We start from the raw sequence: 18,805 nt of genomic DNA, 5'->3' as shown, positions 1-18,805 counted from the left end.
TATGCTCTGCAATAAAGCCAAATAAATAGGTAATGATTTTAATATAATAAATATATTATACAAACAATATGATACATTTCTTCTATTAATGTTCTTCATTATTATTATTTTAATTTAAACAAGCATGTCTTTAGTGTTTGAGTATTTAGGAATCTTCTTGGCTCTAGAAGCTTGACATTTAGGCTAACTAAAACCGAAATTAGTGGCAAGAATGTGAGGCTTTCATAACAAAATCCAAAAATAAGTGATACTGGTTTAATTACCAAATGAGAAACAAAGAAAAACATAACAAAAATCAGGAATTATCATATCCTCTTTTAGGTATGCATGACAAAGGTTAGTGGTGTTTTGACTTTTCCTTCCTGGTGTCTTTACAGGTATTCTTATGAGAATTTGGGATCTATTTTCATTGGAAATGTAAACCATGAGAGTAAGATCCCAAAAGATCTACTAGGCTTTTTCAGTAGCATAGATCTACTAGGCTATCTGAGTGATAGCCACTGCATTTTGCACTAAATGGTAACATGTTTTTAAGATATTCTATGATAACTAGAGTGCTTTTGAAGTTCTGGACTAAACTAAAAGGTTATCAAGATTTTAAAGGCACATAAAGAGATATAGAAAGAGCTAATAAGACAGCCATTAACTTGGACTCTTCACTGAATGATGTACCATACACTGTACTAAACGTTGTAAGAAATATGTTTTACACATTTTGTTATTGTATGTGCATACTTTTGTTTTGATTTGTTTAAACACTTTTGTAAGATATCTCAGAGCCCATTTAGTAAGCAAAGGTAGAAATAAATAAATAGATTAATTAAATATTTACATAATTTTAATTCCCACTCAGTACTTGCTGCATTGAAGGCAAATTACAAATAATTATTTTCTAGTTATAAACATCAACCGAATATTTGGAGCTTCAGATAAAATATACATTAAATAAAGGAAATTTGTTAGTAAAAAGTTTTTTTCTTAAGTTACACAAAAGTGTTTTAATCTTAAACATTGAAAAGAGCATTGCCACTTATAGCAGCAGAATTGAGCTTTACTTCCAGGACAAAATTACCTATTAATATAATGAAAGTTCTCAGCTTTTTACATATCCAAAATCATTCCATTGCACATCTATAACAAGTATATACATGTAAAATTTTTCTAAACATCAACAAATTACCTTCATATTGAAAGTACTAATACCACTTTTCTGTAGGTTTACTTAAGAATATATCAAAATATTACATTTTAAAAATCTTCAGTTATATTTAGATTTTTAATCTTCTCAAGCATAATTTAATTTTGAAATTACATGCACGTTTTAGTGTTTAGCAATATGTAAGTAGGTAAACAACTGTAGTGATTTGTCATTTTCCAACACCATTACTTATTTTTTTAAAAAAACATAATTAAATTATGTAATAAAATATTTATAATTTAAATGCATCAAACATCACTTAGTATATATGTTACAACATGCTTTGAAAGAGTGTCTTATATTTTTTAAAGTTTTAAAAAGCCATCAAGATACAATGCTGAGATACTTTAAAATTGCTTTTCACAAATGTAATAAGAGGATTTGTGTGTACAAGTATGTAGCTAGGGAGTTTAGAGAGAGTTAAAAAGGATAAATTTAATTTTTATTTTTAAATAAATTCAACATGCCTTTCTCTTTCTATGAAACATATTTTTCTCTGCCTTCTCTCTTTCTTTTCTTCTTTTTGGAAGAATATTTTAAATTTTGTACTACATTCTCTTTTATATATTTTTCTGCCAGATGCTATTAGTAAAGCCTAGCTAAGTTTCCATTTTTTCTATGATGATGTCATTATTTCTTCACACTAGAATTCATAATTTTTAGTTTGCAATGTCTATGCATGTGTGTCCAGCTCCATTTATTTTTAATTAATTATTTTCTAATTATTTTTATTTCTATATTTGTCTTTCACTCTATGGAAGAAAGGAGTAGAAAATGTGTTGCTGTATTGATCACATATTAATTACTTAATAAATGTCCATTTATTTGTATTCCAATGAACATATTAATAGCAGCGGTAGAAATTATTTACTGTCACCAAAATGGACTTTGGATACATGTTTAGAAAAATGACTTAATAAATTATCAATTTTGTAATTTTTATTGCCTATATGTGGCAAAGGCCTTATTGTATGTAGCAATGAGGGAAGAGATGGAGCCTTTTCTGGCTATTTCATGGTTAGAAATTTGCTTGGAGAATGTGCTTTCCTATTTTTTAGAATTACTGGAAATCAATATTATCACTTCATAAAATTCAGATATTGAGCAAAGTGGACTCCAAATTACATAAGAGAAAGTAAAGAATGTAACTTCTTTATAACTAAATAATAGGCATAAATGGGTGTTTCTATAATGTGTTTCTCTATCTGCTTCATGTGTATTTATTGATTATTCCAGGCTGTTACCTTTTTCTTTTCCTCCTCACTGTCAATATTATTCTTGGTCAGTAGCTGTCTTTGAAAAGATGTTTATAATAAACCATCCCTTCTTCTGAAACAGAAAAACAAAATTAGTTTTTCTATTGGCCACATATTTACCAAGGGCAAAACTGTATACAAAGAATTGCCTACTGTAGTTTCAGTTTGAATCTTTCTGAAAGAAAATAAATATTTTAAGTTAATAAGGGAAGAAGAGCATTAACCACTAAAGTGGTTGCAACTGTTGTCCAATTTTATTACTCTTTTACTCATTTGGCGCTAAGCTTTAAAACTCAATTGTTTTAAATGATTGTCAGTTGGTCATATTTTCACTCTATTTTTCTTTAATACTTTGTTTTTAAAACTAAACCTATAGCAAAGTTTAAAAGGTTTTACTGTGGTCACTCTCATATTTAGCACCTAGAATCAACCTTTGCATTTTACTATACTTGTTTCTTCACGTATCTATTCATCTACCCAAACTTCTATCAATGAATACAGTTTGTGTTGTATTTCAAAGAAAATTGCTGATAGTAGTTCAATTCCACCTTAAGTTCAGCATATATATTTAAAAATATAGTTCAATATTTATTTATAGGTATTTAAACAAACTTTACGTGAAATACACAAATCTTTCTTTTACATTATTTTATTTTTGTCAGGTGCATATACTTCAATCCAGATCTTCATCATTGTATAAAATATGAACAAATGTTCACATCAGTCTTTAACCTTTAACCCATTTCATTCCAGAGACAACCATTATCATTATTTTTTCCACTGCAAATTAGGTTTACCTGTTCCAACATTTAATATATTAATACAAGGAATTATACATAATGTATTCATTTGGGTAAGGTGTCTTTCACTCACCATAACATCTTTCAGATTTACCTATATTGTTGTTATACTAGTAGTTTCTTCCTTTTTAATTCATTGAAATGAGTAGTATTTCATTGTAAGACTATACCACAATTTGTTGATCAATTCCTGTTGATAGACACCTAGGTAGTTCCCAGTTTTGTGGATTATGAATAAAGATGTCATGAACACTCTTATAGAAGTTATGTGTGAACAAGTATTTTTGTTTCTAGTAAGGAAATACCTGCAAGTGTAATTGTGTATGATAGGGTAAGTGTATTTTTCATAAGAAGCGTATAGAGCTTTTTCCAATGAGATTTTACCATTTTACATTACCACTACCAGTGCATGAGAGGTCTTCTTGCTCCAAAATATCACCAAGTCAGTCTTCTAATTATAGTTCTTCTGGTGGATATATGATATGATTGTACTCTATTTTAAACATATGTTTAAGAATCTTTGTGAATTTGGATTTAAATTCATAACATAAATATGTTATTTGGATTTAAATACATAACATAAATATGTTATTATATTTTCATCTAAATATGGAACACCTTTTAAACTAATATATCAGCTGTATTTTTATTAATTTCTCTAGAAATTAGCATTCTACGAATTTTTAATCACTCATTATATTGTTATTTCTTAAGTAAATATTTGTGTATTTTGCTCATATATTTACCACTTACCTTCTTATTTTTGCAGCATCTCAAAACTTTTGTTAGAAATTACTTTGTTTTTTTTACATTAGACTTCTAGAATCATTTAAATTTTTCTTTAGTGGGATTAATATTTTCTCTCTGATAATCCATAAAGATAAAAGGTCATGCAATCACGACATAAAAATATTATATGTGAAATAGAAAAATCACAACAATAGTTGGAGATTGTAACATTTCTGTCTCGACAATTGGTAGAGCAAGTAGTCAAAAAGAGTAAGTCTATAGATCTTAATACTAACAACCAACTTTACTTATTGACTTTTGTAAAACATTACATCCAACACCTTAAAAAACACACATTCTTTTTAGTTCACACTGCTATTTATGAATATAAACAATATATTGAACCATACTGGACTAGACATAAGTTACATATTTCTAATTAACTTTTGGGTAAGCAGATGTCATAAATGGCTTATAAGGTATATTGAAAGAAATAGAATACATAAAGAACATAATAAAATTCATGAGTTGCATCTAAATTATCCTTTAAAGGGGGATTTATAGCCTTTTGTTCTTGTATCAGAGAAAAACTTGAAAACCAGAGATTTTTATTTCATTTTGTACAGGTAGAAACAAAAAGGCAAATTAAACCAAAGTAAGTAGAAGTAACTAAAAAATTGAATATAAAAACAGGAATCATGGATAGTAGAGAGATGAAGAGAACAAGCAAAACTGATACTTTAAAAATGTTGTTTAACATGATGACCCTTAAATATGACTACTAAAGAACGAGAGAGAACAGAAAACACTAATATCAAGGATTAAAGATGGAATATCACCAAATATTCTACAGACAATGAAAGAATACATTTATCCCAATTTTTGAATAATTGTATGCTAATTACTTCAACAACCAGATGAAATGGATAAATTTCTCAGTAAAACACTACTTATTCATACTGACACAAATATAAATAGAAATTCCAAGTAGTCACATGTATATGTAATAAATTTGTATTACAAAATATCTCCACACACAAAAATAACCCAAGACCAAAGTATTTCACTGTTTAATTCTGCCAAATGTTTAAGGAATTAGCACTTTTAATGTAAAAGTCCTCTGAAATTATTAATGCAAAGAATTTGGCAACATATTTCTGACAAATGACAAATTAATTTGTATCCCAGAAATGGAAGATTGGTTACATCCATTTAATACACCACATTAAAACAACATATAACAGGATTCATATGATAATCTCAACAATGAAGAAAAATCTGTTGGACCAAATTCAACACACTCTCATAGCCAACAACCTCAGAAAATTTGAGAAAGATGAGCACTACCTCAAGTCGATATAGAGCTGTCACATAAAACCTCAGCTAATAATATACTTAATGATGAAATATTGAACAAGACAAAGATGCCCTTTCACACTACTTCTGTTCAATACTGTATTGGGATGGTGGAGGAAAAAAGAAAAAAAACGCTGTTTTGGAACAAAAAAATTGCATTAGTAAATATTAAAATAAAAATAATATTGATTGGAAAGAATTAAACCTTTCTATAAGTGAATTCAATATGGATGTGATATGAAAATTGAAATTGGAATCCAATATAGCACAAAATCTTGGCATTTTATTTGTCATAATTATACAATCATATTCAAACTTTATCTTTGTTTTTACCTGAACAAAATTTAGTGGAAAGTATATTGAATATTTATTGGTTACTATAACTGTAAAATTAATTTTAGTCAGGGCATATTTAATCCTCTCATTCCATATCATATAAGAGCCTATTTATAATACCATTATTCATATTGCATAACCAAAAAGAACATAAAATTTCTATGGCAAAATTAAATATAATGCACAATGGGAAATAAGTATAAAAACAGAAAATTCAATTAATACAGTTTATGCTTACAAACTTTTCGGAGGATGTATCTTTACCTTTCATATCCTTTGTGTATATTTAGCTTGAAGAGTTAAATCATAAGAATGAGCTAAAGCTTTCATAAAATTTGAAGTTTGTGAAAAGAGACAGGGAAAAATATATAATGCCCATAATAATGACAACATTGATTACAGGAAGCAATGTAAAGATGTAAATAATTTATCTTTGCTATATTCAAGTTGAGTCAATGTCAGAATGCCTAATTTGGGAATTTTACAAGTAATGATTTAAGAATAATTTGAATAATAAAATAATTTATTAAATAGAGATAACTCTAGTCCTATACTTCATGGGATTTAGAAGATAGCTACTACAGTGAACTCACAATTGATAAGATCTTATGGGCAAAATAATTGTTAATTTTCTTGAAATCATGATTTAGATGTTGTGTATGTATATTCACCAAAGTAAGATGTAAATGTGACACAATGAATAAATGATATGTGCAGAATATTTTATGTTTTTTTCATTAGTAACAACAGAGACTTTTCAGATACCTAGCTCCCAAGAGTTTATTGAAAATGCTTATAAATTTATTTTGTTCTTTAACGTCTGTAAATTAGAAAGAAACGTTTTAATCTTGTCAACCTTCACTTGAAATAATCCTCTTTTTAAAAAAAACTTAAGCATAGAGATTGCAAATCGCGTTTGAAAATATCTGCAGTTGCCAAAAAGACAAAGAGAAATAATTCTGTATATAATTAAATGTTGTGTTGTACTTGCGGAAGGTTGAAGGATACTATGCTGTAAACTTGCATGGACATGAAATTGAATATGATTGGTATTGTTAAAAATATGACACATGGTTGATACCTAATTACTTAATTCCTAGTTGCCTCTTTTCATTGAGGCACAGGGTGTGTATTTGGGTGGGTTTTCCAAAACAAGCTTATATTGATATGAAATTTGAAAGTGACCAAAGAGTTATGTAGATTAATGTTAGAGAAATATGCCTATGGATCAAAAGTAGACAGTAGTACGTAGGAACTGAAACGATGGGATTAATTGTATCCAGATCTAGAAGCAAAACAAACAGGGAGGGTTCTGATTCCAATATAGTAATTGATATTAAAAGGTCCCCATACGTTTTAAGCAACTGAAGTGAGGTTCAATGCATGAATGTCTTGTATAAAATAGTAGTTGCTTATTGATAAATTAAAGCCCCTCAGTGTTAAAAAGCTGCATATATTTAATAGCACACACAAAAGAAGAAATAGGCAACAGAGAGACAATGTGGGCAGAGCCTCCCAAGTAGCCACTGACTGAGCATGCAATATTCAGTATATTACCAAGAAAACAAACTCACATTACCAGCATCAGGCAGGGAAGAAAAGATAAAACTTGGTAGGCATGGATATTAAGTCCAGAGAGAAAGAGAAATAAATTCCTGTATTAATGAACCTGAAAACTGAAGTTTAAAATACAGGAGAACACTAGTACTAATAGTGTCAAAAATATTCAACAATCGGGAGATAAATTCTCTTTTAATTACATGCAAGTTACAGAGCCATCTCCATATAAGAATCAGATAGAAACAGTGAGCATTTCTTTGGTAATAAGATAATTTATTTTTAAATAATTTCTTGCAAGAATATAAAAGTGCTCATTGCAGGGCACTTGGGAGTAAATAGAGGAAGAGGAATGAGTAGAAGCAAGATTTCACACAACTTTTTGAATGCTTCCAATATTTTAACATTACATTAGCCTAATGTTAAAAATAAATTGATTAGTAGGTCCAGAAAATAATATTCACAGTAGGAATTGAAAGTTTTCCTTAGTATAAGAGTTGAAATCTTAAAGGATAAATATGTATATAATGACAAATAAAACACATTCATAACTAATTGCTCATCAATATGGAACTGGGGAAAATTGGAGGTTCAGAGATTTGATAGTGTATTCTCAAGAGAACATTACAAGGCGTTTCAAAAGAAGAAAAGGGGGAAATCTCAGAAAGAAAAGTGAAATTATTCTGAGACATTTACTTGCTAAAGAAACTCTTTCATGTGTTTTTATCTTATAAATGGATACATATGTAACAAACCTGCACATTGTGCACATGTACCCTAAAACTTAAAGTACAATTAAAAAAAAAAAGATGTTAGTATTTTCCCTGACAACTGCCTTGTCCCTCTCTTTTCTGATGAGGAGAACAACACTTATAGGTTCCTGAAAATCATGTCAGATTTCCTGGGAAAAGACTAGTATTGTTCTCAATATAGAATGCTTGATATGGTATTAGAAGAAAAGCAAATCCAAACACTTAGGTAGGAGACCAATAGGTTATGTATGTATCCTGAGGGACATCTATTACTTAGAAGCATGAGGTATGTCTCAGGGAAGATGAATCTTTCTTTGGGGAAGGAAAGAACAACAATAAATGGATTCCATGGAGGGGAGAGATATTAAATGGATAAATGACACCTCTTGGGTAGAATTATACAACTTAGGAGGAGAGGATAGAAAAGATTTGTTTGAAAAATGAATGTTTCTATCAACGTGAGAATTTTGTAGAATTCATAGGTTTCACTGTGAGGGATGCTCAATGAAAAATATGGAGAAAGATTTTAGCAAAACAAATGTCTGTGCCTAGAGGCAGGAGAGAAAAAGAAAAGGACACAGATTTTGGGCCATAGCAAAGGATCGTTCTTAGCAAACAGCTAACATTTTAGTAACTTTAAAAGCCTCCCTTACAGATATAGTTGAAAAACAAATGGGAAGTGGAACGTAAGTGAAATATGTCACTGCTGAATAAAAATAAAGGACAGAAATGAATGCCTCTGATATTGTTGAAGTAGCACAAATTGCTCACTTATGATAAATTTTAAAGATGAAGTAAAGCAAGGTCTTAAGAACAGACCTTGGCCAAGCAGCCGTGCTCCGGGGCACAGGCACTGAGAAAGTTAAGAACACTTTCTATTTCAAATCACTTAAGGCAGATACGAACACAAAGGGATAAAATGTTTTTCTTGAAGGAGAAGTCATGGGTTAAAAAAAATGCAACGCATGAATCTCAATGGTACTATAGTAAAAATTGTCTAGGGAACCCTATGGATAGAGAAATTCAGAGACAATGTGAAGTCAAGACAGAGAAGAATGTACAAACCCTCTTTAGAAAGTTTCCTGCTTAAAGCTGGGGTGCATTGTTCACAGAGAATTGGAGGCTATGCCCAATAGAGTGCACGACCTCTGTTTAGTTATAGCTTCCTAGGAACACGAGATGAGTACAAAAATTAAGTCTATTACACAGTTTACAATTCACATTGACAACCTCACAGTCACTTCCCCTCTCTTTCTCTCTTTCTAAACAGAACCCTGATTTCATTTGTCCATCTCCTGATGAAGATGAGTTTCAAGAGGAGACTCTCTATTCTAAGCTAACCATTGTAAGTTCATTCTCATTTTGTAACAATAATTTAGGAGCACCATAAATATAAACCACATCTAGCCAATGAGACATAAGCAAGATCATCTGAAATGAACTTCTGGAAAATTTTCCTCAGTCTCAGAAGGAGATTTATTCCCTCCCCCTCACCAGAATTTCCAAGGGTTTATACCTTAATGAAACTGTCAGAAGTCCCCAAGGGGAGCCAACTGCTACTTCTAATGGGGAGGAATGCTTGCATCTGTAGATTCCATTAGGTGCCTGCTGTGTGTTAAATATTTTTCTATGCATTTCACATGCATTTTTAGCACTTAACCTCCATATCCTCAGGACTATCTCTAGAAACATAGATGCTCAAGAAAATTATCTTTTACACAGAGTTTGCTAAACAGAGGGTGGAAATCAGACAGCTTGAACTTAAGAATAGAGTAAAAATGGATATTAAGATACTTGAAATATTGATTAGGAATATGTATTGTGGCAAATTCTGGGGTAAAAGAGATATATAAGTTGAAATTTTCAACTTTTTCTATTTTTAAAACTTGAATTAATAATCTGGGGTAGTAAGTTTCTTTGTTGCTGTTAAAAAATAAAAAGAAACTATAAGAGCACCTTTCAGTTGTACTGAGATGAAGCAAAGATTCTCTGTAGTCCAGAGAATTTTTGGAATAGCTTCGAGAAGCTGCACAAATCAAAACTGCTTTGAGGTCTTCACTACTTACATAAAGGGGAGACACATTTACCTTTAATAGAAATGGGCTTTGTGGAGAGGAAAAGGATGGAGAGAAAATTGTCAGATGAGCATTATTCGCCCCTCTTGAACTCCCAGACTGATTTTGAGCCTCTATTTTCATTTTGATGTCTGCAGTCAAAATGTAGGGAGCTTTCCAAAATCCCTAATAAAATATCGAATATTTGACATCATTCCTTCCCTGAGGGTAAGAAATATTTTCAATATTTGACATTGTGCGGTTAAACATATTGCTGCCTTATGTAGAAAAGTGGGTTGAATACTTCTCTCATTGTTTTAGAATTATTTCCCCTTCTTCCATTTGCTATATTTGATCTCTATAATTCTGGTATGTGTTTGGGCATAGACTAGTGATGATACCACCCAGGTCTTTTGTAACATTCATTCCTTCAGAACTTAACAATGGGAAATAACACAGGTGTCAATTGGACAGAGAGATTTGAGGGAAACACTCAAATTAGAGTCAATGTTGCAATCTGTCTACTGCAAAGAAGCCTCATTCTTTCTGCTCCGCATATCATAACACAGAGGCCTATGTGAAGTACATAGACTAAAATTAGTTCAAGCTAAAGGGATTTATTTTTACCAATAAAATTGTATTTCTTCAAAATGCATAACATTGATACAGATTTGAGATGCTGCCAGGTCCACCTCTCATGAGCTTTTTTTTGTTACTTGCAATGATAGAATCCCCTTACGTATTGGCAGAGTGTTGTGCCAAGGTATCTTTCTAGTTTACTTCAGGAACCTCAAGGAGTAACAAATGGTGAAGAAAAAATATTGACATTAGGAGAATAAAGACCAGAAACTTTTTCCTTGTTGTTGTTGATGATGTTATTTGTTTGTTTTCTATTAGAGACATTAACTAAAACACTGCTCAGAGTGAAATTCCGAAGCTGAAAGAACATGTAATGAGAGAATTTTAATATGTACACTGTGGCTTGGGTGGAAAAATATAAAAAATGAGTAGCAGACTGTTTTCTCTGGATATGAAAAGAATAGAGAACTATTGTGACATTCAGGATTGAGATATCTGGGAGCAGCACTTTTGCTGTAGACCAGAGGTTCCCAAACTTTTGCAGCTAACAGAGCCCTTACTCTGGCCTGATCACTACCACCTAGTGATGTCATTGCCGTCCTAATATCATAGTGCAAGGCATTACTCACGTGTCTGTGGTGAAATAAACCTACTGTACTTCCAATAAGTGTACAGCACATACACTTATGTACAGTACAAAATGGTTCTTCTCCATAAAATAAATACTAATCAGTTTTATTTATTAAGTAGTTAACCTAAACAGTATAGCCATTTTAAAACAATACATATAAATTGTAAGAAAATATTTTATTTCATTATTAAAAAAACACAATGTCTTATAAAATGGATATATTTATCTTTTGCACACTTTATAGTTTCTCAAATTTTGGAATTAGATTGGACACCAGTATCCCGAAAATCTGTTTTGTGGTAGCTTCCCCTCAGTACTTGATTTTTATTATAGCAATTTCTGAAAACACAGATTTGCAAAGACATGATGCCATTGAAAGGAATTCAATGTGCATTAATATTGAACTGTGAAGTATCGTGTGATGTATGATGTTTAGTAACTCTGTTGAGTGTTGCTGTGTTTTTCTTGAAAATTATGAAATGCAATGCCTTATTCCATGGGAATTGGATGAATTCACTGTTGCAACCTGAGCACCTCAGCACACATTTTGGGAACTTCAAACATAGGCATTGCTATTAACATTCTGGATATAAACCAACACAGCTAACTCCTCCTCCAGAAATGTTAAACTGTCATGAAAACCAATGCTGTGCCAACAAACATATAATATATATAAATATAAAATTGAAACAAACAATTATGCTTTTAATTTTAAATTAATTATAATGAATCTGGTGACAGCATGTGGTTATTAGTTTTAATCTTATAAGAATAAATCACATTAGTAATTAAACTTCGAAAAATAAATTTCCTGGATTATGTTTATTTATTTACACATCCTTTATATCATATGATATGCCAAATCTTTATTAGAATAATTTTCAAATTCTATTAAATGTTAATATCTTCAATACATCTAGAGCTTGCCTTGTGTACACATATACACAAACATATACATATTTTGTTAGATGGCTAAGTTTCTTGAAAATTAAGTCTACTGTATGATTACTGCATGGCATATTAATTTTTAAAATAAACACATTTAATGCTTACTATGTGCAAAGCAGTATTCTGTTAATTTGTTCCTGCCTCATAACAACCCTATAAGTTACTGTAATTTACATTGTTAAGCTGAAATCAAGTAGAGCCATACCTTTTTATAAGATGCAAAGATGATAACTAACAATTACTTATTTCTTGCTAGATGGAGAAACTGTCCTAAATGCTTTAAATATATTAAATACTTTAATATTTACAATTACAACCATGCGCCACATAATGACATTTCTGTCAAAGAGGGGCAGCGTATACAACAGTGCTCCCGTAAGATTATAATGGAGTCAGAAACTTCCTACCACCTAGTGATGTCATTGCCGTCATAACATCATAGTGCAAAGCATTACTCACGTGTCTGTGATGAAATAAACAAACCTACTGTACTTCCAATAAATGTACAGCACATACACATATGTACAGTACAAAATACTTGATTATGATAATATGTGACAATATTACTGGTTTATGTTTTTATTTTGTTTAATCATTTTTTAGCGTATACACCTTCCACTTATTAAAAAAATAGTTAAAAATAGTCTCAGGTGGGTCCCTCAGGAGGTATCCCAAAAGAACACATTGTTATCACAAAAGATGACAGCTCCATGCCTCTTATTACCCTCAAAGGCTTTCCAGTGGGAGAAGATATGGAGGTGGAAGACAGTGACATTGATGAACTTGACCCTGTGTAGGCCTAGGCTAATAAGGGTATTTGTGTCCTAGTTGTTAACATAAAGTTGAAAAAGTAAAAAAAAACACTACAAATACAAATAGAAAAAGCTTATAGAAAAGATACAAATAAGAAAATATTTTTGTATAGCTGAATAACGTGTGTTTTACTTAAGTGTTACTACAAAAAAAGTCAAAAAGTTAAGAAGATTAAAAAGTTTGGCCAGGCACAGTGGCTCACGCCTGTAATCCCAGCACTTTGCAAGGCCAAGGTGGGTGGGTCACTTGAGGTCAGGAGTTCGAGACCAGCCTGGCCAACATGGTGAAACCCTGTATCTACTAAGAATACAAAAAATTAGATGGACATGGTGGCGCTTGCCTGTAATCCCAGCTACTCAGAAGGCTGAGACAGGAGAATCGCTTGAACCCAGAAGGTGGAGGCTGCCGTGATCTGAGATTGTGCCATTGCACTCCAGCATGGGTGATAGAGGAGACTTGGTCTCGGAAAAAAAGGTTATAAAGTAAATGTTACAGTAAGCTCAGTTTATTATTAAGTAATTTAAAATACTTCTACAAGTTTAGTGTAGCGTAAGAGTATATCATGTATGATGTCTACAGTATTGTAATGTCCTAGCTCTTCATATTCACCACTCACTCACTGACTCACCCAGAGCAACTTTCAGTCCCATAAGCTCCGTTCATGGTAAGTGCCCTACACAGGTGTACTGTTTTTTGTCTTTTATATCATGCTTTTACTATACCTTTTTTTGTGTTTTGATATATTTAGATACACAAATATTTAACATTGTGTTATAATTGCATATGGCATTTAATACAGTAACATGCTATACAGGGTTGTAGCTTCAGAGCAGTAGGCTACACCTTATAGCTTAGACGTGTAGTAGGCTACACTATCTAGATATGTGTGAGTACACTCTATGATGTTTGCACTATGACAAAATTGCTTAAAGACCCATTTCTCAGAGTTTATCCCTGCCCTTAAACAACACATGACTGTACATTAGGAAACTGAAATAGAGAGATTGATTCTGTGCCTTAGGCCTCAAAACCGTCTAGTGATAAAGAAAAATAAAATCAAGTAGAATGAGAGAGAGAAAAAGAGAGAGAAAGGGAGGAGGAGAGAGAAAAGGAGAGGATAAGAGAGGAAAGAGAAGAAGTAGGAGCAGCAGGAGGAGAAAGACTTGAGGCAGTTTATACAAATGCATCTAATTTTAAATATTAGAAAAAATCAGGGTCACATTCAATGATAACAAAAAAGATAAATTCACTTTTTAATTATTTAACTTAACCATTTGATTACTTCTCCTAGTAAAGCATGGAGTTCTTAATCAGTTTTATCATGAGATTATCCATTCGTAGTTAATTTATTGCCTGCTTTTATTTGTTGTATTTGTTTTTTAATGAAGTAATTTTTAAGAAACTATGCTTAGTGAAAGTTTGATTTATATGTATTATTTTATTTATTAAATTCTAAGATCAATTGTGTGAATTATTATCCTCATTTTATCAATGAGAAAGTTAATCTTTCACAGTTTAATTAAATTTTTTTCCAAGTAATTTTTGCTTAGCATTGTCCTGAAACAAAGCAAATTCTTTAAGATGCCAAAGCCCAAATCTTTTCCACTACAAGATACACAATACAATTTAAATTACTTTGTATAGTAAGATTTTTTTGTTTGTTTGCTTATTTGTTTTGAAATTACTAGGATGTATTTGTAACTGGCCATTTTATTCTAAGAATACAGTTATAATTTTGAGTCCTACAAAAATAGAATTAAAGGATTGAAGTAACCCTAGTGAGATCATCTAATGTTTCTTCTACCTTTTAAAAAGGATTCTAACAGATTTTAACATGTGACTGTTCATCATATTTTCAGAATCTCCGGGGAAAGACCAGGCACATCTTTCTTCAAATTGCTCTGTCATTTTTTTAAACACCACTTACATTCCAAAAACATATCTTCACTTTCAAACAAATCTCTCTCACTTAATTTTAGCTCTTTTCTTATTTTGCTTTCCAAGGACTTGAAGAGAGAATCTCTAAATCACGTCTCTTCATATGTAGGACAAGTGTTTCCTATTAACCGGTTAAGAATTTTTCCATTTTTAAACTTATTCTCCTAAGTCTTTTGTTGTCACTCTTTAATCTACTCTGTATCATGACTTTTGGATTTATAATATCAGAAACCAAACTAGAAAATTACTGAACAATGTCTAAGTGTAATGGGAGGATATTAAGATTTCTACATAATAGTTATATACCCGATGTGCTGTGCTCTCTCTCTCTCTTACTTTCATGTTTTCTCTATTTTTTTGAACATAGATGGGTTTTCTCTATAAGTATTTATGTAGTACACGACAATGATAAATTATTTACTCAGTTTGAATTATAATTTTAAATTTACAATAATAGTAACAATACTGGCCAGAATAATGAGCCGTCTGGTTGCTCTTTTATGTGACATATGCATATGTTAGTTACTCTATATACGTTTATATTTCTCACATAAACTCTGAAAATCTCTGTTACTATCCCAATATTAAATAGGTAGGAAACGAGATTAAGAGAGGACAATAAAATTGCCTGTGATTGCACAGTTACTAATGCAGCCTGGATTTGAACCCCTTGTATCTATGAATTTAATTTCCTTGAACTAGCCATGTACTCAGAAGAGTACTCGGAATCCTTGCTTCCTGTAATGGTGGATAAAACAATGTATAATATGGGCCAATGTTCTCCTTGAGAACAACCAAGCTCATTCAAAAACATATTTTAATCTTCTTGAAAATACCAAAGATCTAACCATACAATGAAGAATTTCTAGGCCACGATTTGAGGAATAAATCAAGCAAACAACAAACAAACAAAAAGTCATACTAATAACCAAGGATTCTGAAAGCATTTATAATCAAGGAAGAAAGAACTACAAATGAATCTGTTTTCCATCTATGGAACTTGACAAAAAATGAGATACGAAACATTTTGTGATTCTGGTGAACCATTCAGTATGTTAACCTGGGACTCAAAGATCTTCGTCATCAGTTAAGGTTTAACTGGATTAAAGCAGGCTGCCATGCATTAAAGCCTGTCTTTACATGGTCTTTTAAAGCTTCAGCTGAAAAAAAAATCCCAAAGTTACATTAGTATGATCAAAGATTGCATTAAATATAAGTAAAGGATATCATCTTTGAAAGAAGATATAATCACACAAAAGTGAAATAAGCAAGGATAATTAAAAGTATTTTTATACAAGGTCTAATATGGAGTACAAATGACCAGACATAAAAGGAAACAAGACACTGTAGTTAAGAATGAGCAGAATCCAAAAACTGAAATATTTCCCCGAGGACTATTTGGAAATATTGACCACAGCCTACAAATACAAATTATGATTACTATGTAGTAAGAAATAAAAGGCACGTTTTCACACTTTTATTAGACTTGAAAACAATAAAACAATTTTAAAAGGCATAAAATATTTTAAAAAAATGAACCAATGCACACCAAAACACAACCACCAAATTTAAAAACTAAACGGATGTGTTTCACAGAAGTTTAGGCAGGGCTGAATGGAAAATTGGTGAACTTGAAGGCAGAACACATACAACTATCTACACTGCAGCATAGAGAGAAAGCAAACATAGATTTGCCATAAAGCAAGTCTCCAAAATTTCAAAAGGACTAATTGCATACCAAATGTTTTTGCTGTATATATTGTAACTGAGTTGAAGATACTTATATTCTTAAAAATTAAGAAAACAATTTAGAAATACTATGTGGATTCAATAAAAACCATAACAGAAATAGGAAAATATTATTATCTAAAATACTATTTCAAAGAAGTTAAAAGAGGGTTTATGAACTCAGTTTTGAAAGTAGAAAAAAATTATAAAAGTGGGCAAAGGATGTGAACAGACACTTCTCAAAAGAAGACATTTATGCAGCCAACAGACACATGAAAAAATGCTCATCATCACTGGCCATCAGAGAAATGCAAATCAAAACCACAATGAGATACCATCTCACACCAGTTAGAATGGCCATCATTAAAAAGTCAGGAAACAACAGGTGCTGGAGAGGATATGGAGAAATAGGAACACTTTTACACTATTGGTGGGACTGTAAAGTAGTTCAACCATTGTGGAAGACAGGGTGGCGATTCCTCAAGGATCTAGAACTAGAAATACCATTTGACCCAGCCATCCCATTACTGGGTATATACCCAAAGGATTATAAGTCATGCTGCTATAAAGACACATGAACACATATGTTCATTGCAGCACTGTTCACAATAGCAAAGACTTGGAACCAACCCAAATGTCCATCAATGATAGACTGGATTAAGAAAATGTGTCACATATACACCATGGAATACTATGCAGCCATAAAAAATGATGAGTTCATGTCCTTTGTAGGGACATGGATGAAGCTGGAAACCATCATTCTCAGCAAACTATCACCAGGACAAAAAACCAAACACCGCATGTTCTCACTCACAGGTGCGAATTGAACAATGAGAACACTTGGACACAGGAAGGGGATCATCACACACTGGGGCCTGTAGTGGGGTGGGGGGAGCAGGGAGGGACAGCATTAGGAGATATACCTAATGTAAATAACGAGTTAATGGGTGCAGCACACCAACATGGCATACGTGTACATGTGTAACAAACCTGCACATTGTGCACATGTACCCTAGACCTTAAAGTATAATAGAAAAAGAAAAGAAAAGAAAAAAAAAAGAAAACCTCACAATGAGATTAGAAGACAGAACAATTATAGACTATTTTATATCAGTGATCAGCCAACTTTTTGTTTAAAGGGCCAGAAAGTAAACATTTTAAACTTTCTATGCCTATGATCTTCACTGAAACTATTAGAATATGCAGCTGTATCCTGAAAACAGCTGCAGAGAATACATAAGCTGAAGACTGTAATCGTGTTGCAATAGACTTCTATTACCAAAGTACATGGTTGTGGTGGGCTGAATTAGACTCAAGTGGCCTAAATTAATGATTTTTGAGCTTGAAGATGAGAATAGCTATCAATCATTACGGGAGAGATTTTAGCAGGGAGAGTATTAAGAATTCAGTGCTTGACGTGTTAAGCATGAGATGACGATTTAACTTCTTAATAAAGATATTGAGAATGGTCTTTGGTAAAATATTATGCAATTCATGTGAGAGATTTAGCTGGATATATAAATTGGAAGTCATTAATATTAAAATATGAGACAATGCTGGAAAGTATGCAGCTAAACAGCTCGTCTTCCCTTCATTCAGTTTCCTCTTACTGAGGAAAATAAAGAAGGCAAATTACTTGGTAAATTTCCTTATAAATATAATAATGATAATTTTCCTGAAAAATAAACAAATGATTTTGCTAGTTGAAGGCTGTATCTGTGATTGATTTTAAAAGGATATACCTGATTTAGAATTGATTACAGTAAACCTGTCATCTATGAATTTATGTGGGTGGCCCATGGGATATGTCATATAAATTATTTAATAATCTGAATATACATGATTTAACTTATTGACCACAATGACTCCTTCTTTGTAAATAATCTCAACCTCACACATCACTTAGAGACCACTTGTGTTAATTTTTTAATTAGTTCAGAGCAGGTCCAGTGTAGAATAAAAGAAACATTGGAACTGTGTTGATAGTCCTAGAGGTCTTCCTACTTATTTGTGCCTCAATATTTATTAGTTACCCTGATACTGGGTAGTATTTCTGTTTCATATGAGCCTAGTTAATAATATCATCCTGTGTATTCTTTATAATATCATTACATATGATAAGATTAATAC

This window comes from Nomascus leucogenys, chromosome 7b (genome assembly GCF_006542625.1).
Source record: "Nomascus leucogenys isolate Asia chromosome 7b, Asia_NLE_v1, whole genome shotgun sequence".
NCBI classification, from domain to species: domain Eukaryota; kingdom Metazoa; phylum Chordata; class Mammalia; order Primates; family Hylobatidae; genus Nomascus; species Nomascus leucogenys.
This window is presented reverse-complemented; position numbering follows the sequence as displayed.